General features: G+C 33.2%; 1 pseudogene; it reads right to left on the bottom strand.

Moving 5' to 3' along the window:
* Positions 1-19,497: 19,497 nt before the first annotated feature.
* On the bottom strand, positions 19,498-21,441 carry LOC145088668 (adenine/guanine permease AZG1 pseudogene; annotated as a pseudogene).
* Between the last annotated feature and the right edge of the window lie 3,565 nt (positions 21,442-25,006).

The raw sequence follows: 25,006 nt of genomic DNA, 5'->3' as shown, positions 1-25,006 counted from the left end.
TTTAATCCAGACAATAAGCACATAATTCACATACAAATTCCATCAGATATTTAATATTTTAATTAATACTTGTATTAAATCGTGTTCATGAAAGAGACTATGTACTCACCTGATAAAATGGGTGACTGGTGATCTGGGCAGAGCTTCGTCTAACACCTCAGATATTCCTTGAGTTGACCTATGTATAATTAATATAGAGTTTTAGTCTAATGATCCTGGAGACTAAGAATAGTCTAGATCCTCACTAATCCCAATGTCTACTTCAGGATCTATCAAGTAAGGATCAGTCAAGCAAGATAGTTGGGAGGCAAGATCATTTAGGCATAATAGATTTTCTGAAATCCAACAACCAAGCCAATATGGCCATTCTAGACACCTTTCCCATAAGTAGATCAATCAATATAACAACATGGAATTACTGATAAATCTTATTTATAGTTTCATAATAATGACTTATGACTATAACTATATGTTCCACAGAAAAGACTAGAGTTTAGCTTAACTTACTGAGGTCCTTCCTGATAAATGTTAGAAAATTGAACTAGCAGAGATTCTACTCGTTAGCTACTACTTCTTCAGGGACCACAGGGATTCGTCGAAGGATAAAACAAAGGGAAATAGGATAAAATCGATAGAATTCGAGAGAGAGTAGGATGGGGAGTGAGGAAGTAAATGAGCAGCCGAAGTCTATTTATAGCACAACAGTGTTCCGCACATACTTGTGTGTCATGCACACCATAGACATCACTCCTATTCTTTTATGTCACGTGTCACAAATATGGTGGTACATGCCCTACCTTCTAGAAGGTGTGCACTGCACAACCCACCTACATGTGGCACTTATTGGAAAAATCAGAAAATCATATCTTCTTCATAGGAGCTCTAATTTCGACGTTCTTTATATCCTTGGAAAGCTCTCAACGAAATCTACAAATTTCGTTTAGACTCCGTCGGCTAATTTTTGACTTTATTTTTAAAGTTACATCTTTAATAGGTTTAGACTGTTAATGTCTGTTAAAAATTCATAACTTCCTCATATGATATCCATCCTCGACTGTCTTTATATCGATGGAACCATATGGAAGAGATCTTCTACCCTCGTTGATATTTGTTATTCCTAACAATCAACCGATTTCTACTTCGGTTTCTAAGTCATATACTGCTACACTAAACTTCTAAAATTCCTAACTTCCTCTTACGAAGTTAGATTGGGGCGTTCTCTATATATACGCTTTCGTTTTAACAACTACTACGACTTTCGTTTAGATTATTTAACCTAAATAATCTTTTTTTATGATATCTTATTATCATTGCGACTAATAATTATCTCATTTATTCTTTAATCATCTAGCCTTATCTTACGGGCATTACAATTATCTCCCCCTTAGGATGATTACGTCCCAGAATCATCAACAAAACAAGGCTTATATAATGGCTCCGCACGTTACCTTTCCATCCTAGGTGGTAATCGTAAGTCTTATGTTATTTTTATTGAGTTTCTAGCTCTTAAACTTCCTATGCGTGATGTAGGTTTACATGCAACGTAGAGGAGTCCATGTCACAATTCCTACTTGCTAACTGTGACATAGCATTGTTCACACCATACATTTCATTAAGTGCTTAATACCTTAAATCCAACATTCTAAACTTCCAGATGTCATTAAAACAACAATTTAATGAATAAAGTTTGCAACTTTATTCATTTGGATAGCTCTAAACATGAGATCTCAAAGCTATGTCAACAATGGTAAAAAATACAACCAAGACATGCATGATACTAAATGGAAAATATAGTCCAACTCTGTGTACCACAATGGGTTCAGAAGACCCAAATATCTAATCTTTAATCTTGGAGCTGTCCAAACTCTAACTCAAATACATAAAAGGGACCAAAACATGCATAAATCCCAAGATTCATAATTCTAGAACTAGTCAACCTCAAATTGTACCATTGCATATCCTTACGGAAACACCAATGTGAAGACTATATTCAATCACTAAATTCCCACCCTAATAATGATACCTAACAGAACATGAAACGAAGAAAGCGTACATACCTATTTCTGAAATTGATCCATAATTGCCAATCCTTGACAATATATAATCGATCATTGTTGCGAGCTAACCAAACTCTCTAAATCCAATACACGACTTGAGTGATCATTCGGCTTTCTTCACGAAAAATACTTAGCGCTTCAAAAAGTGACTATTGACCAGAGTGAGTCCCTTGTCCCACAACTCCTATGATGCAAGGACAAATCATCCATCCCTGAAAACATAACCCATTTGGCTTCCCCGGATATACGCATGATCTAATCGACTCTAAAATTCCTTATGGCGCTTTGTAGGCAATCTAACGAATCTATGAGAAGCACATTGTGAAAACCTCATAATCATGAGTACTCCAGTGATATATTGATTCCCATCCTTCTAGTAAGAATAAGCCTAGGCTAAAACATCGCATACTCGAACCACAGATTATTTGACCCATGATGCGGAAACCAAAAGTCCAACTATCCTTTGATCCCCTAATCTGAATACTCAACTCTCCCGCACTTAGGGTTCGAACTTCCTTTGTTTTTCATCCTCAAATAGCAGGGCCCTGAACTGGCCCAGAAAAACATACCATCCTTGATCTAAAATGACTATGCTTAATATGAATCCCATTGTCCTTTGAGTAGTCGATTCTGTCTTAAAACCCTATCATAGAAGAATAGGTAGTGAAGCTGAGTCAAAATTCTAAGCCTATGTAATTAAATTTTGCATAACCCCTTGACAACTAAAGAAAATTTGTAATTTCCTTACCAATAACTTTGATGCTCCTAAAGTAACATTACTACCCTTGCAACAAACAATTGACCTAAACGAATAGTTGACTCCACCTTAAAACCATATCATACAAGAATATGAAGAGGATCTTAGTCGAAATTCTAAGCCTATGTAATTAAATTTTGCATAACCCCTTGACAACTAAAGAAAATTCCTAATTTCCATAATAATAACTTTGATGCTCCTAAAGTAATATTACTTCCATTTCAATAAACAATCGACCTAAATGAATAAACTACTCCCCATTTGACAAATCAAGACAAGATCAGGGCTGGTAGAATCATACCACCAACCCGAGCAACAACATAATCGCCATAACGAAGCAGAATATATGGGCCACCACAGTGGGCGTTGGGTCTCATAATATTCCTCTAGGTCTTTAGAGACAAACATCCTTGACACATAAGCGTGACAACTCCTCCACGTGTCTTCCCATACCTGTCACATCAATTGCGACTTTCCCAAACTCATGACGATCATTAATAGACTCAGATCCACTAACTTCTAATGGTTCCTGATCATGCACTATCCCCTTCGCCCCCATTGGACCTCAAGTCTAAACTTCAGAATCATATACTTGAACTCCATCAAATATACACATTCTTCCCTAGATTGGTTCGAAGACTAGAGTTGCAACATGGTCTCTACCTTTGCCACCGAACCGACGAAAAAACCAATTTTCTATCATCCCCTCGCTGTTAGATGAAAACGACACGCGGCGAGTCGGACATTACCTCTCCGGGCAGAAATTGGTGTGGAAAAATACCTCCCCTCTCTTCTATATGTTGACTGGTAAGAATTCGATCTCTTCTCCTTCGATTACAGAAGGCTAGAAAAAGAATATAAACCCATCGTAGCAAACGACAACACAAGCCATTGACTGACCATCCTAAAAACGGCTGCAATCCTCAAGACGATCATCACACTTGCTTCCTTCATGAGTCTCGCGACTCAAACTGTCACTACCTCAAATAAGACCCTCGATAACTTAGAATCAACCAAATCATGCGGGTATACACCTTTCCAACTGTTGGAATAGTGTTCAAGGTCATTAAGTATCGGTAATATTTCTAATAATAGCAGGGTCGTTTTGGGTTGCCCTCAAGACCCAAATTGAGTAGAATAAATAAAGGAGAAATTAGTTTATTAATTATGATGGTTAATAATTAATTAGAAACTAATTGGAAATATATTTTGGGAATTAATTAACAATTTAATTAATTAAAGGGTTGAATGTTCATTAATCGATAGTTGGTTAATCAGGAATGTTCTAGAAGCTTATGGAATTAGGGTTGGAGGAAAATCACTCCATCCCACATGGGAAAGGAGTGAAATTTCATGTTTAGGCCTCCATCCCACATGGGAAGGAGTACTAAACCCTAGGAGGCATCCAAGGCTATAAATAGGGCCTTAGGGATTTCATTCCTCCTTGCACCTTGGCTTGAAGTTTCGCCAACCCTTCTCCCCCCCCTCTTAGGGACGATTTCTAAACCCATTGGGTTTATGAAATCGACCCTTCTCCTAGTTATTTTTATTCCACTCTTTGGTGTCACTGGGTGTGATACCATTAGAGGGATTCTGGTTTGGATCCTTTCATCCAAGCAACTTCATGGAGGTTCAAGATCTCAAGCATGGAGATCAAGGGCTACATAAGAGGTATGTTTTCTTACTTATGTTTTAGTTTTTTAGGGTTGATGTAATTAGCATGAAGCCATAGATCCATAGTATGCATGTACACTTAGGTATATCGTTGTTTCGATTTTTCTGCTGCCTAGTTTTAGAGTGTATTTGATGCGTAAAAAACCCAACAGTGGTATCATAGTCATTGGTTCATGGTTAATTTTACCCTAGATCCATGTTTTCTGTAAAAACTTGTTTGAAACTGAATGGAAGAAGAATAATTGAAAATTTCATAATGTGTTAAAACCTTAGTTGCAGCTCATGACGTGAGCTCAGTAGAATTTAGAGTTTCAGATTTTTTGCCATTTTTCGAATATGTAGCTTTGATAAACATGGATAAATACCTAAATTTAAATTGTTTTTGAATCTGAAAATTGGATAAATATTATTTAAATATGATTATTTGAATTTGAATATTTATTTGATAATTGATAAATATTATTTAAATGTGTTTATTTGAATTTGAATATTTATTTATGTATAAATAGTGAATTTAAATATTTTAATATTATTTGTAATAGAGACTATAAATTTGAATATTACCCCTCATGATTTATTAATTGTTACATTGCGTCCTCGCAATTAATTAGAATTAATAATAGACAACTAAATTTAAAGAGTTTTAAATTTATCCCTTGTATTTAAATATATTAGAATTGTGTCTATTATATGTATAAGAAAGTAACAAACTGCGCCTTCGCATGTTTAAATATTGACATTGTCAGTCTTATCTCGACTAGGCTCACTCGTTCTAATGTAAGGGTTTAAGGAGGTCTCTATGATTTCTAATGAGGTCGGTTTTTAATATGCTTCGCGCTTACCACCATCACCGCCCTATTGCATTTTGAGAATGGAGTTACCGAAAGGGTTTGATAGTGATAATGGTCAATCTAAAAGTATTCTAAATACAAGTATAAAACAAAATCCCGTTTTATTAATAGAATGTGAGTTTATATTATCCATGAAAATTGCACATTCTCTTTATATTCTGTTGGTGGAGCTTGTGTGGTTAACCGACACATCAATCTAGGGTATAGTTAAGAATGATATGGAACTCGCGAATCTCAAGCGTAACTAGAGCCGGGGACCATGCGATTTTGTATGGTTAATTCTCAATCTATTTAATGTGATTCTTATGTTATTCATAAAAGTTGCACATTGTCTTTATAACTTGTTGATGGAGCTCGCGTGGTTAACCGGCATGTCAATTTGAGAGTATAGGTAGAGAATGATGTGGAACTCGCGAATCTCAAGAGTAACTTGAGTTGGGGACCATGAGATTTTGTATGGTCGATTCACCATCTGTTCAGTGATCCGCAGTAACCCCGTCATTGAATTTGAGATGAACATAATCCGAGATTTACATGCCATTGATAGTCGATGAATCTCAAAGATCTAGGAGTTTCGTAGTGACTAAAATTCGCAAAGGGCTTTGCCTACCTAAATAACTTTATGGTGTGTTTACGGCATCTGTTTACACATCATGGAGCCTAATATGGATCCTATACTTCTAAAATAATTTAGGGTGATTATTTTCTAAGGATAAGTAAAAAAAACTATAATGGAATTTTATTGAATGATGTCAAAAACCTTATCCACTAAAATCTACTGCTATAAAACCTTTGAAAGGATTAGCTATGAGGATAATTAATCTTGTCAATTTCGTAGTTTAGGAATAGTTCTCATAAACGAAAGGAAGGATCACACCTTTGTTAAAGCTCTTCCTATGTTACTTCAAACAGTGCATTCTAAATTGTTAGAAATAGCAATTATTAAATGTACGTTGTAAATTGACATATTGAAGTAAAACGGATTTTCCTTGAGTTAGGAGTTGACTATGGTTAGTCGACTAGCTAACATGTACATATGATCAGTTCATTCTGATTTTGATATGAACAACTTGGAATATCCATTAAGGAGTTGTGTAGCATGTTAAGGTTTCCTTTTGGAACTAACATGGCCAATCATAGAAACTCATACTTCAAAACACTCCCATATTTTACTATCATGAATAGAAGTGTCAAGAGGAAGAAAGCCAATTGCCCATGGTTTAAAAGGAAATTGGTATACCTAATCTAGGCCCAAATACCTAGGACAAAGGAAGGCTTATTCTAAGACATGTTTTGTTAGCTGCTTGTTTCCATAACAAGAAAATGACTAAGAAATCAAACTTGCCCAAGTGTATATTTGAGGTGAAAGGACTGGAACATGAAGAAGTTAAATTTGATCATGGATCACAAGCCCGTGCTACTTTCCATTGGATCAAAAGATAACTAGTTCTTCCATGTTTGTTATTCAATCAAATATATGGATTTATAATGTCATCAAAACATTACTTCTATACCTTGAGTGTGTTGCTAAGGATTAGTGTTGACATTTGCAAGAATGTGCAGTCGCTAAAATGAAGTAAGAAGACTAAAACATGGAGAAGATAATTTGATCATGAATGCCAAGCCCTTGCTACATTCATAGGATCAAAAGACAATTCTTGTCAAAATGTTTAGTCTATGGTATTATAATTGAAATTGTTTATACTATGATTCATGAGATAGTTATGACTTATTTAAATGTGGAGCATTCTAACATGTTAAAAGAAAGTCATGAAATCTATGAATCTAGTATAGTAGCAATAGTTCAAAATTGATTCGAACATTTGAATAAGGTGTATTATTGTGAATATCTGTTGATGTTAGTTCAACTAATGGATTGTTCAGATTGACCATAATAAGTACTTATTCAAATACATCCAAATGTTTGGGTGAAATGTATTTGTGGAATCATAGTATTGGATACATAAATGAGAATGCATTACCAAGTATCCAGTTGGATCAGATTTTGGATACCATTTGACCTCGAGTCTTATGATAAATGCAAATCTTGTTTATCAAGATAGATGGTGAATGCGTTACCGGGTGATGTGAGTATCTGTTGGAATTAGTTCACACTAATGGACCGTTTAGATTAACCATGATACATAGTGAAACCAACTTCGTATGAATGTGAGTCTGGAACCTCTCAGGTGTTCAGAGCTCTCATATAGTGAAGTTAAGAATCAATTGGGCAATAGGATGACACACTCATAGTTAGAATCTCAGTCCAAACTTTATTGATCAACTAAGTGATCGTGAATGAGTTTCATGATCTATCTCCGCCCAAAACACTAACACTAGGAAGTGTTAGTTGGATAGAGAAACAAATCGTTCATTGATTTTGTACTAGATGAGTCGCACTGTGTTTGCTAACAATTCGTGGATTATACCATAAATAGTGTTACAAGAAATCCTTTGGTCTTGTGCCAACTAAGTTGGTTACTGAAACACTCTATGATATGTGAAGTGGGATTCTATCCTCACTGCCATATATGTAAGTCTACGATTATGAGGCTTACGCTTGTCGTGAAGCGCTCGACGATCTAGGACTTTGATTAAAGATGTGTTATCTCGTTGGAGAGCCCATCAAGCATTTTGGATAATTGTTTAACAATCCCTCTGAGAAAAAAGTGTATGTTGCTCAAACGGAAGTCTTCCAAGAGAGGGAGCTGATTTCTAAAAGAGCTAGTGGGAGCCACATTGCTCTTGAATTAATCTGTGAGTCAACCAATGAGAGGCCTATAGTTGGACATAACATTCAATCCGGGATTGAAAGAGCTATTAAGGAAACTGACATACCTCCACCACTTCCTTATAGATCTTATAGATAACATCATATACTAGTTATATAATAGTTTATATTACTAAGGTATGTGAGTCACTAGTAGATAGCAATCAAAGTGTACCAGCTATCGGAAGCTATGGTAGGCCCTAAAGGCTACAACATAGAAGGAGGAAATGGAAAGAGAGATTCAATCCATGTATGTTGTAATTTGGTAGATCAAGCACTTGACCTTAGCCCTTAAGTGCAAGTGGATCTTCAAGTAGAGACAATCATAGATTGGAACAAACACATAATTAAACCAAGATAGGTTTTGAAGGATGTGTAAGCTTAACAAGTTCATTTATGGACCGAAATAAGCATCTCGCATATGGATCATTATTTCAATGAGAAAATTCAAAGAGTTTGAATTTGAGAAATAAAGATGATCCATACATATGTCAAATTTAGTGGGAGTAATTGGAATCTTTGTTTCAATGAGAAAAGTTCAAGGAGTTTGAATTTCAAGAAACATAGATAAGCCATATATATTTCAGTGCTAGTGGGAGTCCTGTAGTCACCCTTTTATTGTACATAAACAATGTACGATTTATAGGAAACTATATTCTAACTTAGCAAGTGTAAAAGCTTGGCTATATATGGGAATTGCTTCGCTATGATATACATGGGAGATACAACACACGTACATAATAAGGATCTATGGAGATACATCTAAGTGATTCGTTGGATTGAGCCAATGTACATGATATGTTGATGAAATTTGACATGCAGAACTTGGAAAGGTTTGTGCTTAATATGGCATGACATTGAGTGATGCTAATGTCATAGTTCTACTAGAGGTTATGAGTCGTGTCCCACATGCTTCTGCTATGGGATCGATCATATATGCCATGACATGTACCAAATCTGATGACTCGTATGCCTTGTGCATGACAAGTTGGATTAGATCAATTTGGTGAGAATCAACGAATCAAGATCAAGAACATTCTTTAAGTGTCCTTGGAGGACAAAAGAGATGATCCTGATAGTATAGAGGAGATCATTGTAAGAGTTACATTGATGCTAAGTTCCATACTGATACAAACAATTCCCTTCACAATCGGAATTCGTGCTTTTACTGAGTGGTGATATATTAGCTTGAAATGGTACTAGATAATACACCATAGTGGATTTAACATACTTAGAGTATGTTGCGGTTGGTTAAATTGCAAAGAAGACAATGTGACTAAAAGATATTCATTAGTGACATCTTTGTTGAAATTCAATCATTGATGGTTCTTATGAAGTTTCTTGTGACTTTGGGTGAACTTACCTCAAGTATGGATCCCAAGTCATACAAGATCACATTACACATACTCAGTATGTACCAACACATTTGATAGTGAGTCAAATGTGAAGACGTCATAATCAATATGTCATATCGAAAGATAATCTTGTCGATCCATTCCTAAGTCGATGTCATTGACCAAGTCTGATAGTTAGACAAAGTCAAGAGGCATTAGATTTGCAAGTGAATTGGCTTAAAAACTCTTAGTTTGGTTTGTTTTAAAACCCGAGAACTTTAAGCGGTATAAGTTTTAATTTGATTTGGTGATTATTAAGTGGTGATCTTAATATATGATGGATTTTGGTCATTTCAATTAGCTTATCACTGCTTTCTCACTTTTGCATGTTTGGAACCCACTTCCTGAGTATTAATTTACTTAAATGTCCACAGTCGGTCATACTCTTGGAAGTAAGTAGTGATTCAAGACTATCATGAGTATTAATGGATTGTCCATATTGATTGGACATAGCAAAGAGATTGCACTAACACTCATGAGTGCTTAATAGAGATTTAAGTATTGGACCAACCCACACTTAGAGATTACTTCATGGATTTAGTCACAAGTAATTCTAAGACGATAATATCTTCTATTCTTCAAACCTAGATACATGTGGGGTTTTGCTCTATGATTCTGTTATGCATTGGTCTACTCCAACGCTATCCGTAACTGGTGGTTATAAAGGGTATGTTCATGTATGACATGATGAAATAGACAAAAACTATGTAGTCAAGTTTATTCATTCCTTCTGCCTTAATATGAAGAGCGATATCTATAGGCCCCTCAATGATTTGGTGCTAACATCTAAAGTGTTTGGCCGAGCCCTGACTGGAATTGATATGTTCAATTTAGTAGTCAGATGTAGTCGTCAAAAATCTATATCGAGAAACATAATATTGAATTCTTGAGATTGACCATTATCCATGTCTCGAATTCATACAAATATCATAGAACGAAGGGATAGTTGATCACTTATCTAAGGGCTGAATCTTGATTAGATTAAGAGTCCGGTAGTTGCATTGGATGGTTAACTCTCTGTTGATTATTAAGAAATATTGGTCCTCGTATAGTTGATGACTTGTCCAAGTGGGAGACTGTTGGAATAGTGTTCAAGTTCATTAAGTATTGGTAATATTTATAATAATAGCAGGATCCTTTTGGGTTGCCCTCAAGACCCAAATTGAGTAGAATAAATAAATGATAAATTAGTTTATTAATTATTATGGTTAATAATTAATTAGAAACTATTTGGAAATATATTTTGGGAATTAATTAACAGTTTAGTTAATTAAAGGGTTGAATGTTCATTAATCGATAGTTGGTTAATCAGGAATGTTCCAGAACCTTATGGAATTAGGGTTGGATGAAAATCACTCCATCCCATATAGGAAAGGAGTGAAATTTTGTGGTTAGGCCTCCATCCTACATGGGAAGGAGTAGTAAACCCTAGGAGGCATCCAAGGCTATAAATAGGGTCTTAGGGATTTCATTCCTCCTTGTACCTTGGCTTAAAGTTTCGCCAACCCTTCTTCCTCCCCCTCTTAGGGACGATTTCTAACCCCATTGGGTTTGTTAAATTGACCCTTCCCCTAGTTATTTTTATTCCACTCTTTGGTGTCATTGAGTGTGATACCATTAGAGGGATTTTGGTTTGGATCCTTTCATCCAAACAACTTCATGGAGGTTTAAGATCTCAAGCATAGAGATCAATGGCTACATAAGAGGTATGTTTTCTTACTTATGTTTTAGTTTTCTAGGGTTGATGTAATTAGCATGAAGCCATAGATCCATAGGATGCATGTACACTTAGGCATATCGTTGTTTTGATTTTTCCGTTGCCTAGTTTTAGAGTTATTTGATGCGTAAAAAACCCAACACCAACCCAATTCACCATGGCCACCTGGGCCTAAAAGAAATACCATAATCGTCCTTATCTTGCCTAACCATAACCAAAAGACCGATAGAAACATAAACATACCACAACTAAATCCTAGTGATATAACACATCATTTACCTATCTTCCAACTCCTTAGTAACCATGTGACTCATCTTGATCTCCCCATGTATCATTTTCTTTCGATAGTAAGAGCCCATACTACTTTCCATACATACCCGCAGTCATCCTAAGCATTTCCCCAAAGTTCCATAGTCACCAATACTACTAGCCGTCGTAGCATACACGAACATGCCCAACCAACACATACAACTACTCTTTCTAGAATTTCCCTTCTAGGATGCCTCCCACCCTTGCTCTCCTACCACTTAAATTCTATACTAATTTTGCTAGTTATCTCGTGAATAGAATTCATACATAATTAAGGACAAGATAGACATTTGAACGAATGTCTCTACCCTAAGGCCTTTATAAGAGAAGAACACGAAATAAAGTTGAAACAAGAATTCTAAATCTATCTAATACTAATTATGTATAACTATAAAGCATTCATCTAACAACAAATAACATTAGCATGAACATCAAATCGCACATAACAAGCAAACTTTAAGGCAATAAGGCATCATAAAGGCAATTCTAGCATGCAATTCTTGAAAAATCCTTAGCCTACACATTAGCATGCATTTCTAGCAGTTCATATATATATATATATATATATATATATATATATATATATATATATATATATATATATATATATATATATATAGGGTTAAGATCAAATGTGAACTACAAATATTGTGTGAGTGTATAACCATTTTTTGTTCATTGGATTAAAAGAATGAATGGTTGAGATATGATGGTACATATTCTTAACATGTGCTAGCATTTACTATATAATTGCATTCAATTAATTGTAAGGGAAAAATCATAAAAATGGTTAAAAAATATATATGGAATATGAGATTTTCATGGGGACGTTAATTTCAATATCATTTTCAATTATAATTTCACTTTTAATTTAAATAATGCGATATTTTTTTACCGAGTAATCACAAAAATAAAACCTATTTCATTCCTTACGAATTAGAATTTTTTTTACTACCTGCAAAGTTGATTTTTTTTTTGTGATCATGGAAACAATTAAGAATTAACTGTTGTGACTTACTTTATGTTATTCTTATGCTTAAGATTTACTATCTTTTACCAATTCTAATGGATGATGATAATATGATTAAGAATGAAATTCTCGTCAAGCATTCTTGTAGAATAAGACATTAATTAGATGACCATAACTAACGTTCTTGATTAATATTTTAACATTATTGAAGAAGAGTTTAAATTTTTTGAAGAATAAAACATTAATTTCAAGTGCATAACCAACATTCTTGAAGACTAATTCAACATTATTGAAATAATAAAGGAACATTCTTGAAGAATAAGACAATAATAAAAGAATATTCTTGAAGAATAAGATAAAAATAAAATAAAAAAATAAAATTCAAAATATAGAAATATGAGATTCTCATAAGAATGTAGATAGTTTACAATTGCAAATGTAACATTCTTATGAGAATGAAAATTAAGTATAATTGCATAAATCTTATGACTTTTTGTACAATATAGGAGTTGACTACAACAATAATGAAGATGTTATAGGTCTTTGTTGCTTCCCATAAGCTGGATAAGGAACCAGAAGGTGTGTATCTGTTACTTGTTTTGTAAAAGGAGCATGGTAAGATGATTCTCTAGTGACCTTGCTTGAAAACTCATGTCCTTGATCAGCATGCTCCCCTTCATATAGTAATTATCTCTATTGTCTTCTTGCCCTTGATGATAAGGAGTAAGAATGCATAAGTAAGAATAAGAATAAGTGAAAATTGCAAACAATTCTACTAGAATTAAACATGTTTATATTAGTAAAACAAACCTACATTTATGATGATTCTAAAAGAACACATGAAAATAAAAATAAAAGAATGAAGAATGAATTACAATATGTAGTGTGATATTTAGATAATTTTACTTAAAAAAGTTTACACACAGGAACACATTATTTGCAAAAAAAAAAAAAAAAAAAAAACAAAAACAAAAAAGCTGCCAACAATTAATTAGTATGCAGCATCATATTAAAATAAACTTTGTTACATAGATGCTATATCTTAGAGAATCAAAGATTCAATATCTCACAGAATCAGCAAACATAACCATTTTTAGTAAGATCTATAAGTAACGGGTAACAATTTCCCTTCATCAAAGTTATAATTTCTTATGTTTCATTCAAGAGATATTAGCATCAAACCTTGTTTAACATTAAGAAAATCATGAGTTGATACTACAAAAACCCGCAAAAAAGGACACTTTATTTTGACCAAACGTCATAGGTTACTATACAAATAATTGTTTAATCTTATGCATAATAATTTGAATTTTTCATGATTCATCTTATAAGTATCTGTGATTATGTGAGCATTAGTAAAGGGGGAAAATTGAAGTGGAAATCAATAATTTTTCTACTTTAGTAACCAGGAAATTTGAAGCAACACAAAGTATAATAACAATATTTTTAACCGAAGTTAGCTTCTAGTTCATAGTTATAAGAAAAAAATAAAAAGATTGGGATGATGATGATTGATTTTAAGGGTAGTGTAATACCTGGAATCAACGAACTAGTTGTGGATGGCTTATTCTTTGTCTTCATCTCCTTAAGCTCTAGGTGAGCTTTCATAAACGAATTCAAAATATTCCAATGTTCGATGACAGAATGCAAATCCAAATTCATACTAGGCCCCTCGAGATAGAGGCTGGACGATCGTAATGTAGGCATACGATCGTCAGAGGTAGGCTGCAATATTAGATATAAATTACCTAAAATCTCGTTGAAAGTGGTTGCCGGAGGTGGGTTGCGATATCATAAACCCTAATCAAACAGAAATCACGATTGTAGTTTATTGTAACCGTAAACAACGATTACTTACTTTAGTCGAGTAATTTTTCTCTCTAATCGCATCATTCCATAAATCAACTACAATATATAAATTAATTACAACAAATTACACTACTAACTCATATTGGTAGATAAAGAATAAAAAAAGAATTAATAGAAAACATTGTATAATTGAAATTAAGTGAAAAGGGAATTGATATAACCTATGAGAAGGTGGATTATGAAATCAAAAGTTGAATTGATGGAGATCATACGCCGATCAAAATGTAATACGAAAAATCTAAAGCAGAGGGATTATATATTATTTACATTTGGTTTTTCCTTAATTATAGGTTTCTTATTTTAATATATTAAATATCATTAATTGATGTAAAAAGTCAAATTACCATCTTGCCCTTATCTGGATATTTGAAATTAATGGACGGGATTTGTTCATACGTTCGCACAATAGATAAGGTTTATACATGAATCTAACTCTCTCTCTCTCTCTCTCTCTCTCTCTCTCTATATATATATATATATATATATATATATATATATATATATATGACAAGTGAGGATATTTTAAGAACCATTTTTCTGTTTGAGCTCCGACTGAATACACGTTGCATCTTCTTTTTCCTCTTTATTGTAATTTATTTAAAAATGTTTATGAAAATTCACAGATCCTAGTTTGAATTTGGAGTCTCGCGAGTGTTCATCCAAATCCCTCAAACCATGGCTCTGATACCAACTTGTAACGTCCTAATTTTCATAATAGATTTTTTATTTTTAAATAAGATAAAATACTCATATCATAATATTGATAAAAGTCATTTGTTCAATAATCCACAAACCCAAAATCAGAGTATAATAAAATAAACGTGGTATCTCAAAAAATGAAAGTTGCTGATGATTGTATACAGTCATGCCTTCGCTTTTCCACAAACTGATGAGTACATGAAAACATTTAATCCACAAACTATAATCCAAATCTTATTTAGTTCCCCAAAATATCATATATAACATATATAACTATTCATACCAGTAATGGGTCTATTTCAACCCAACATTTCTGTTTCACCCGAACATGTTTGTTTCAGACCAATAAGTTTATTTCGACCGAATATGTATGTTTCAACCCAACAGGTCTGTTTTACCCGAACGGGTATGTTTCAACCCAAGATGTCTATTTCAACCGAACAAAGCATGTAAACATACAAGCAACAAGCAAAACCCTAGTAGTCTGGCTAATCATAACATCATATCATAATAATTATATCATACGTAACATAGTGAGAAAACTCACTTGAAGTAATAACTAGAATCTTAGTATTCTAGAAGTCTAGTCAGCTACAATGAACAACTTAGAAATCACATAGAGGTTTTAATTCACCATAAAGCTTAATTCTAACAAGTTTGACCAAAAGTCAAAATTGGTCAAAAAGTCAAAGTCAATAGTCTAGGTCAAACTTCCTACGCGTAGCATATAGGTGTCCAGGTTGTGATTCCCACTTGCTACACAGGACGTAACACTATTCAGAACATACTTTCCATTAAGTGCTTAATACCTTAAGTCCAACATTTTAAACTTCCGGATAACATTAATACAACACTTTAATGAATAAAGGTTGCAACATTATTCATTTTCATGACTCTAAACATGAGTTCTCAAAGCTAGGTTAAAATGGTAATATATATATATATATATATATATATATATATATATATATATATATATATATATATATATACAACCAAAACGATGCATGACACTAAATGGAAGATGAAGTCCAGCTCTTTGTACCATAATGGGTCCATGATACCTAAAGATCCAATCTTTAATCTTGGATTTGTCTAAACTCTAACTCAAATCCATAAAAGGGACCAAAACATGCATAAATCCTAAGACCCGCAAAGCTAGAATCATAAAGTTACAATATTGAAGACTTACAGGGCTACAAAATCATAAAAGAAGGGTTAGATCTTCAAAGAATCAAACTTCTAAGAACCACCAAGGTCGTTCTTCTACTTCAACCATCACCAAAAATAGGGTTTAACACTCAAAACTCAAGAACACATGTGAGAAAGGGTAGGGTTTCGTTCACAGAGGGTGGAGGCTAAGAATGGCATAAAACCCTGTAAGTTAAGGCCGTTAAATAGGTCCCAAACGCTGAAATTATGGTTTTCATGGCAACAGCAGTTATACATGGTATAGCTAAATCTATATGCAACGTAGATCTATGCGCAACATAAACCTACGTGAGGTGTAGCTGAAGCTATGTACAACATAGATACATAATTATGAATTTCCAAATTTACCACAAATGATGATCTAGAAAACCGGTGTTATAATTCTCCCACGTTTAATAAGATTTTGTCCTTGAAATCTATCATTGCTAAATTGCAGAAGGCAATCCACACCCAAATCCACTACCTTTTTTTCTACATGCCAACAAAAGGTTCATCAGACCAAACACACATGTTACCCCAAATCACAGAGACCATCATTATAATTTACTCTAAATTATATTTAGCTTTTATCATTTTACTGATGTTATATTTAATCTCTCTCTCTCTCTCTCTCTCTCTCTAATAAATCAAAAAAAATTGCCGCATGTCCTCTTCTTTATTTTGACAAATGTCATTTTCTAAAAATTTTAAGATTTTTATTTTCCACTTGTCATTTTTTGAGGATTTCACATTTCTTAAAATAAATATCCAAAAAATTCTAATAGGTTATATATATATATATATATATATATATATATATATATATATATATATATATATATATATAAGGTTATAATTATATTAATTTGATAATAAATAATAAATTTTCATAAATGCTCCAAACGATTTGATTTTTTTATAAATGCTCCAAAAGATTTTGTTTTGTTATGGAAAAACATTATTTTATAAAATATTTAATGTTTATATATATTCATATTAAAATTTTATTTTTAATAACATGTGTAATACACGGGTCTCACACCTAATATATTACTAAAAAGTAGTAATATAATTGATATTTAGGTTTATCTTGGAACTTTCCAATGTGACTCTTCTTTATTATTTTAATAAAACATTTATATATAATTTATTTTAAAATATAAGAATGATATCGATAGTTCGATACATCATTTGTCATATAGTTTTGGTTTCAAATTTAGTTTTTATGTTTGCGAACATATAAATATAGATTATGAGATGAGCTTTTCTCGTTGTGCTTTTATTTCTTTAATGTCGGAAACTTGGACCTATAATTAGGGATGTTCACTATTCGGATAAAACCGAATTGTCCAATTGGACAATTTGGTTTGGATTTTTGGATTTATGGATGGGTTTCCAGTAAAACCGAATTGTTATTTTAGATTTCGGATTGGTTACGGTTTATAAAATTAAAACCGAATAGTCCAAAAAAACCGAATAAGAGTTTATTATTTGTCTATTTATATATATTTGTTTCAAATATACATTTTTTAGTTATTTATTAATCTGATAAATTGTATTTTTAAACAGATTAGAAAGTATTATCCAATAAAATACTTTAATGTATACTTTTCAATAGCTTTTTATCTGTAAAATATTGAATTATAATAAAAATTTTAATAGTTGTTCATAATTTTAATTCTCACCAAACAATTATTTTAAAGTTGATTAGTATTATGTTATATATATTTTTAAATATTATGCTTCCTGAAAACCGAATTGTAAAAACCGATCCAACCGAATAGTAATTTGATTGGTTCGGATCGGATTTGAATTTTGTTTGGACTATTCGGATTCACGTTCTGAAAACCGAAATTAATTTGGATTCACGTGATTGGATCGGATCAAACCGATCCATCCAAACGAACACCCCTACCTATAATCCTTTAAGAACTGAAGTTCAAATTCAAATTGTTTTCTGTGAATTTGATGTATAGTTCATTTTTTTATATATAAATTACAGCTAATAAAAAAGAAACTATTCATTGTGGTAAAATTATTTTGATCCCGATACGACAATCACAATTTTCCAAATTAAAAACGAAATATCGTTCTAGAGAACCTTGCTTAGCATAATCAAAGTATGTTATATTCTAGTTATAGTGGTTTAAGTGAGAATTGAACGTATGTGCATCTATAACTAGTTATTTCAATTTTATTATTGTTGGTATTAGTTAGATTAGTGCTTCAAACTATATGTCTGGAATAAGCGATATTTAAACACACACAAAGATACAAAACTTAACGAGCTTCAAATTACATCCATATATAAAGAGGTTATTTTTATTCATGAGCTTAAAAACGATAATACAATAAAATCCTAACTATCAGTCGTAGTTGTATTATATAGACAAATTACATAACGTAACCCTAACTAAAACAAAGTCGGACCCAACTACACATATCAACTACAATAGGGCCGGGCCTAATAGCCCTCGGCCTACTGCAAACAGTTATTCTGATGATATTGGGTGTCAGTTTTTTTACTTTGCTCGTGCGGGTCGGATATTAATTTGTGCCTTCAATTCTTAATTAAGTCACATTGAACACTATATTATATAAAATGTGTTTTATATATAAAATTATGCGTTATAAAATACAAATTAAGAAAATTAAGAATGGTGGTGTAAAGATAATAGGACACAAGTGGAATATATAGGACAATTTGATTGGGTGTAGGATGTATGTTTCCATAACCACGATTACATGCTATTGGCATCTCTAGATTCATGCATGGTTTCTAATGTAATTAATTGGATATAAAACACGATAAAGACGAAGATACGCTAACCTTCAAATTTGCTTCCAACAAGAAAAACATTACCATGGAAGATAAAGCATGATAGAGACACATTATGAAAACTGTTTAATTTTTTTTAATCATGTTCATCTTATTATTAAAGGTTACAATTGCGGTAACATTCTTTTGAATATTCTAATAATCTTTTGTTGATACATCATACATATATAAGGTAACCAACCTTTTAAGTTAAGTATTTAAAGAGATCAATTTATTTGTTATAGAAAGACGATTTTGTTGAAGTTGCAAATTAATACCATATTTTTTTTACAGTATAAAAATAGTAATATTTTGTAAACGAATATACCGGTACTTGTACTTGTATGTTTATTAGCTAAGCGCCTAAGCTAATTGACTTGTGTCCGAATTTAAAATCCACATGATTTTCACTTTTATAAAATAATATAATAATAGTAGTAATAAATATTAAATAATCCATGTTACATATTAAAAAAGGAAAAAAAAAAAAAAAAAAAAAAAAAAAAGTGGAAAATTCAACCTAAACCTCAAGTGCCTTCCTACTTTCCACCACACTACTTTCCTTAATTACACCATTTTCCCCTAAACTACCATTAATAATAAATTCATTACTCCTTACCCCCTTAAGAATTCCATATTTACTCAATAACCCCTCACCACAATCCCACAAATTCAGTACCATGTACGTTCCTATCCCGCCGATCAAACCATACGCGATGGAGTACGTCAATGGCATCAATATCAACGTCATGAACGCAGGTATCGCCTGCCGCATATCGTCCCAATCAATCTCCACCACTGATTTCATCATCAACACACCCACCAGAATCAACGGCGGACCCACCGCCCATGCCGGAATCGATGCCAGCAACGGCGTAAAGAAGAATGCCAGCATGAAATACCCTGCCACCGTCAACGCTGTTATTCCGGTCCTCCCCCCTTCCCTTATCCCTGTTGACGACTCGATGTACGCCGTTACAGGTGATGTACCAAGTAACGATCCCACCACTATTGCCGACGCGTCGGACATGAAAGCGAAGTACTGTCCTTCGAAATCCCCGTCTTCGTTGCTGAATCCGGCGAAACGTGCCATGGAATATAGGGTTCCGGTGGTGTCCAGGATGTCGACATAAAGGAAGGTCACTAATGCTTCCCAGAAATAGCCTTTGTTGATGCTTGAAAAGCTTAATGCGCCGGCGGTTGATTGGATTTTATGAACGTCGACTATCTTTTTGAAGTACTGAAATGAAGAGTCACCGGTCGGAGTATCTGGAAAGACAGTTACTTGCGTATTACGGAACCATGAAACCGCCGTCACAAATACGATGCCGTAAATCATTGCTCCTTTTATGTTTTTAACCAAACAATAAGCTATAATTACGAAGCCGACCACACCAAGCCACAACGTTGGGCTCTCCATTCGATTATTGACACACATGATATTGCCGGAGACTGAGCCGCCGGGGAGCAGAGAAATAGTGCCGTTTGGGAAAGTGATAACCGGAGCTAGTGACGCGCGTGAAGAGTTTGGACACGCGCCTAACGTAACGAGCGTGGAAGCACTGTACCCGATTAAGCCGATGCCTTCGTTGTTCTGCAGACCGATAAACGCTAAAAACAATCCGATGCCCGCGGAGGAGGAGATCCGGACTGGTTTTGGAACTAGCTTGGCGAGTTTAGCTCGTAAACCCACGGCAGAGATTAATAGAAAAATCATTCCTTCGATGAAAACGGCGGCGAGTGCGCTTTCATAAGAAATGTTACCGGAGCCGTGAAATCCGACGACGGTGTAAGCAAAGTAGGCGTTAGTACCCATTCCCGGAGCTAAGGCCAAGGGTAAATTAGCGAAAGTTCCCATGATCACGCAGCCAATGAGAGACGATGCGACGGTAGCAACAATGAGGTCTTTCCGGACTCTTTCTAGACAGGCGGTGTAACCGGGGTTTACAGGCGGAAACTTGCAGGAGATATCGGGTTGGATGAGACGGAGATTGGGACCGGTGCAATTGGAGGTGAAAGAAGGGTCGGAACAGAGAGGGATGCAGTCGGAAACCGAACAAGTTGCGCCGGAGTCTGAGAGGATGGAGGCGTTAACAGCGAGGATATAGGCCATGGTGAGAAAGGTGGCGGTGCCTGCGCGGAGCTCTGTGGTGAAGGTGGTGTTACGTTCGTCGAGTTTGAAGCGTTTTCCGATTCGGGATCTGGCAACAAAGGTGTTGAGACGAGTTAGCGGCGGCGGTGGGACGGCAGTCGCCATTCGAGTTTGGTAGGGACTAGAAAGAGCAAATACCTGAGGAGGTGATCATGGCTTTTGCCTTGTGTTGTGTTTGTTCCAAAAAGAGAGTTTTATGGAGGGGAGATTGGTTTGAGATTCCATGAGATGAATCTTTCTCAAATTATATATATACCAGGTGAGTCGCATTATGCCAAAAAATATATTAGAAATTTCTACATCCAATCGAAATATCCAAAACTAACAATAAATAAGTAATCATATGTAAATAATAAGGTTTTAAACAAAAAACCAAATGAAATAGCATAACTGTCTATTTAAAGTTAAAATCAATTATATATAAACACAATCAAAGATTAAAAACAAAATAAAATATAATTAAATGAATTATATTAACATATGATATAAAAAAGTTAGAACATAGTAATAGTTTGTACATATATTGAGAAACATATTATTATTTAGGGATCAGCATATGAACCGGCGGTACCGGAACCTGAACCTGATGGAACCAGTTGGGCCGGAACCGGAAAATTATTTTTGTAGATTTTTGTAATCGGAAACTGAACCAGTATCAAAACCATATGTCGCTATTTCTCGAGGACCGGATCCAACATTGAAGACACGACAAGAACCGGCGGTCCGGTTTAATTCTTATTTTCCACAAAGTTCGGTTCCCGGGTCGGTTCTTTTACTCATCCATATTATTATTTTTCAAAAGAAAAAAGCAAAACTTGAATATGGAAAAAGATAATATTTAATATTATGTGATATACATTAATTACCAAGAGTTAGAAATTTTATATTATTAAAATAATACTTTAACTTATATAATATACTGGGTGTAAGACCAATGTATTACATTGGTTCATTTAAAAAATTTATATATAAAATTATAAACATTAAGAAGTTGAATTTATAAGAAAAATAGAAAAAATATTGAATTATTAAAATTAAAATGTTTTTTCTTTTTTAAATTTAAACAAATAATTTAAATAAATATAAACAAAGAAAATTAATGAGCCTTAATTTAGAAATTTTGAAATTAGAAGGAAAGTCAATTAATGAAATTGAAATGCCTTTATTATTATACTAGTTGTGAGACCCGTATATTATACGGGTTGGTTAAAACAAAATGTTAAATAGAAACGATTACATCGAAAGTTTATTTAAATTTGAAATCTAAAATATGTGAAAATTATGAGAAAAAAACATGCGAAAAATAAATACATTAAAATTATGTGCTTAGTTGTCAGACTTGTATATTAAACGGGTTAATTATAACAATATGTTAAATATAAAGGTTTAAATTGTAAATTATTTGAAATTGAAATTTCAAATTTGAAATTAATAGTAATTATGGTAGGTTTAATTTATAGAAACTAAATTAATGATATATTGAAATGAAAAATAAAATAAATGACAAGTGGAAAATAAATATATATCTCAAAATTATAACAAAATGACATGTGGTCAATTGAATGAAAGAATTGTTGGAATAGTGTCTAAGGCTGCAACTATATTAGGCAAGTATTTGACTCGGTTGTGCATGGTCCTTTTGGGTTGCCTTCACCATAGCAACTTGACAAGATGATTTATTGTGAGAGAAGAAATATTATTAATATATCATGAGAATAATATAAGGAATAATAATATTGTTATTTGATTAATATAAGTCATAAATTAATTAGGAATTAATTTGGTGACTTAAAGAGATTAATTAAATAAAGGGGTATAAACTGTCAATTGTATGATAGTTAGACTTTGGGCTATAAATCCCTTAAGGATAATAGTGGACGATTTCTAGGGTTAGGATAAGCTTAGAATTCGTCCAAGGGGTTATCTATTAGGGTATTGGATTGCTTAGGGCCTAAGTTATCCAATTAGGGTTTAAAGGTGAAACCCTAGGAGCCTTACAAGTATAAATAGACCCCAACGGTCAAGGGAAATCGGCACTTGTACTTAGAGAAGAAACCCTGGCCGATTTGATCCCCTCTCCTCTCTCTCAAATCATCCCCTTGCTAGTTGGTGTTTGTAAGCCATTAGAGGAGTGACAATTGTGACTCTAAAGCTCCAAAAACAAGAAGATCAAGCAAGTGATTCAAGGTAAACTTCTAATCTCTGATTTCATATTGTTATTATACTCTATTAGCCATTAGAAGTCTTGGATTCAATGTATGTTCAATTAGAGAAACCTAGATCCAAGCATTAGGGTTGCATGTGCACATAGGAATGTTCATATGGCTAAAACCCATCAAGAATGACATTTGAAAAAATCATTCTTATTTATTAGGGTAGATTAATATTTGAGTAAATTATTGAAATCGTCTTTGTGGTTTGATCAAAATTATACGTTTGGTTCGTAATTTTTATTTTTGTACTAAGACCATCTTTATAGTTACTATGATTTTATTGCGGTTTTGGTCCGAATGCAAAAGAAAAGTTAAGAACTAAATTTGTAATTTTAAATAAACCACATGAACAATTTCAATAATTTACTTTTAATATTTAAAATGTAAGGCTACCCTAACCATTATTCTAATACTTATTTTGTTAAATGTAGAAGTAAAATTGAGAAGTGAGAGGAAAAATTGTCATAAAGTTCTTATATATTAGTCACATAATTGATTTAGTTATTATATTTTTTTATTCATTTAATTCCTCAAAAATCGGTAATTATATTCAATTTAACTATTTTACATAGTCAACAGATCATCCAACTTTTAAAAATTACATTTTCGGCCGATATTTCAAAATTTATTACAAATTTGGTCCAAAATTTACACTTTTAGCATAGATTTTAAATTTTATTACAAATTTGGTAAAAATTTGATCCCTTTTGCCCGAATTTTAGAATTTTGTTATGAATTTATCATAACTTTAGGTTTTTTTACAACTTTTTTTCTCAAAATTTTATTCCGATCATTTTTTTCTTTATTAAATCATATTTATATAAAAAAAACATATTTTCACATTAAAAAATCTTATATTTTCTATATAAAAGCCATTTAAAAAAAAAACTTTTTTGTATACGAAATACCTATTTATAAAAATAGGTATTTATTATGTACATAAATATATACAAATCCATTTTTATAAAAAAAATATATACAAACATGTATTTTAAAAAAATGCATACAAACACTATAACGCCCCGGTTTTTAGACATTTTCAAAATCATTTCTTGGTTTTAAAGTATGTCATTTTGGTCCTTGTTTTGGAAGGAAGTGGTCGCAAGAAGCCCTAGTGGCAAAATCATAATTTTGGGAGAAGGAGTGGTACGTTAAGCGTACATGTGAGTATGTTAAGCGTACTAGGGTGTGCCCTAGTATGCTGGGCGTACTCTTGTCCAAAAGAAACCCTAAGTTTTAGGGTTTATGGGGTATTTAAGCACCTTTATGGATCATTTAGCCTCATCTTTTCAGCCTCCAAGCCCTTTAGTCGTTTTTGGAAAACCCTAACCCCATAAGAGAGTGTCTTGTGCTAAAAGTGTGTTCTTTGTATGCTTAATGAAGAAGGAGTTGCATTAAGGAGATTAGAAGTTAAGGCAAACTTGTGGATCTTGGATCATCACCTTATTGGGACGCTCCAAAAGGTAAAAAGTTGTTACCTTTATGCCTTGTTTGCTTGGATCTCATTTTAGTAGCATAATGATGTTCTTCTTTTCCTAAAAGTCCCATTGTTATGCATGTTTGAT

This window comes from Lactuca serriola, chromosome 2, assembly GCF_051521515.1.
Source record: "Lactuca serriola cultivar US96UC23 chromosome 2, Lser_US96UC23_V15, whole genome shotgun sequence".
In the NCBI taxonomy this organism is placed as follows: domain Eukaryota; kingdom Viridiplantae; phylum Streptophyta; class Magnoliopsida; order Asterales; family Asteraceae; genus Lactuca; species Lactuca serriola.
This window is presented reverse-complemented; position numbering and strand designations above follow the sequence as displayed.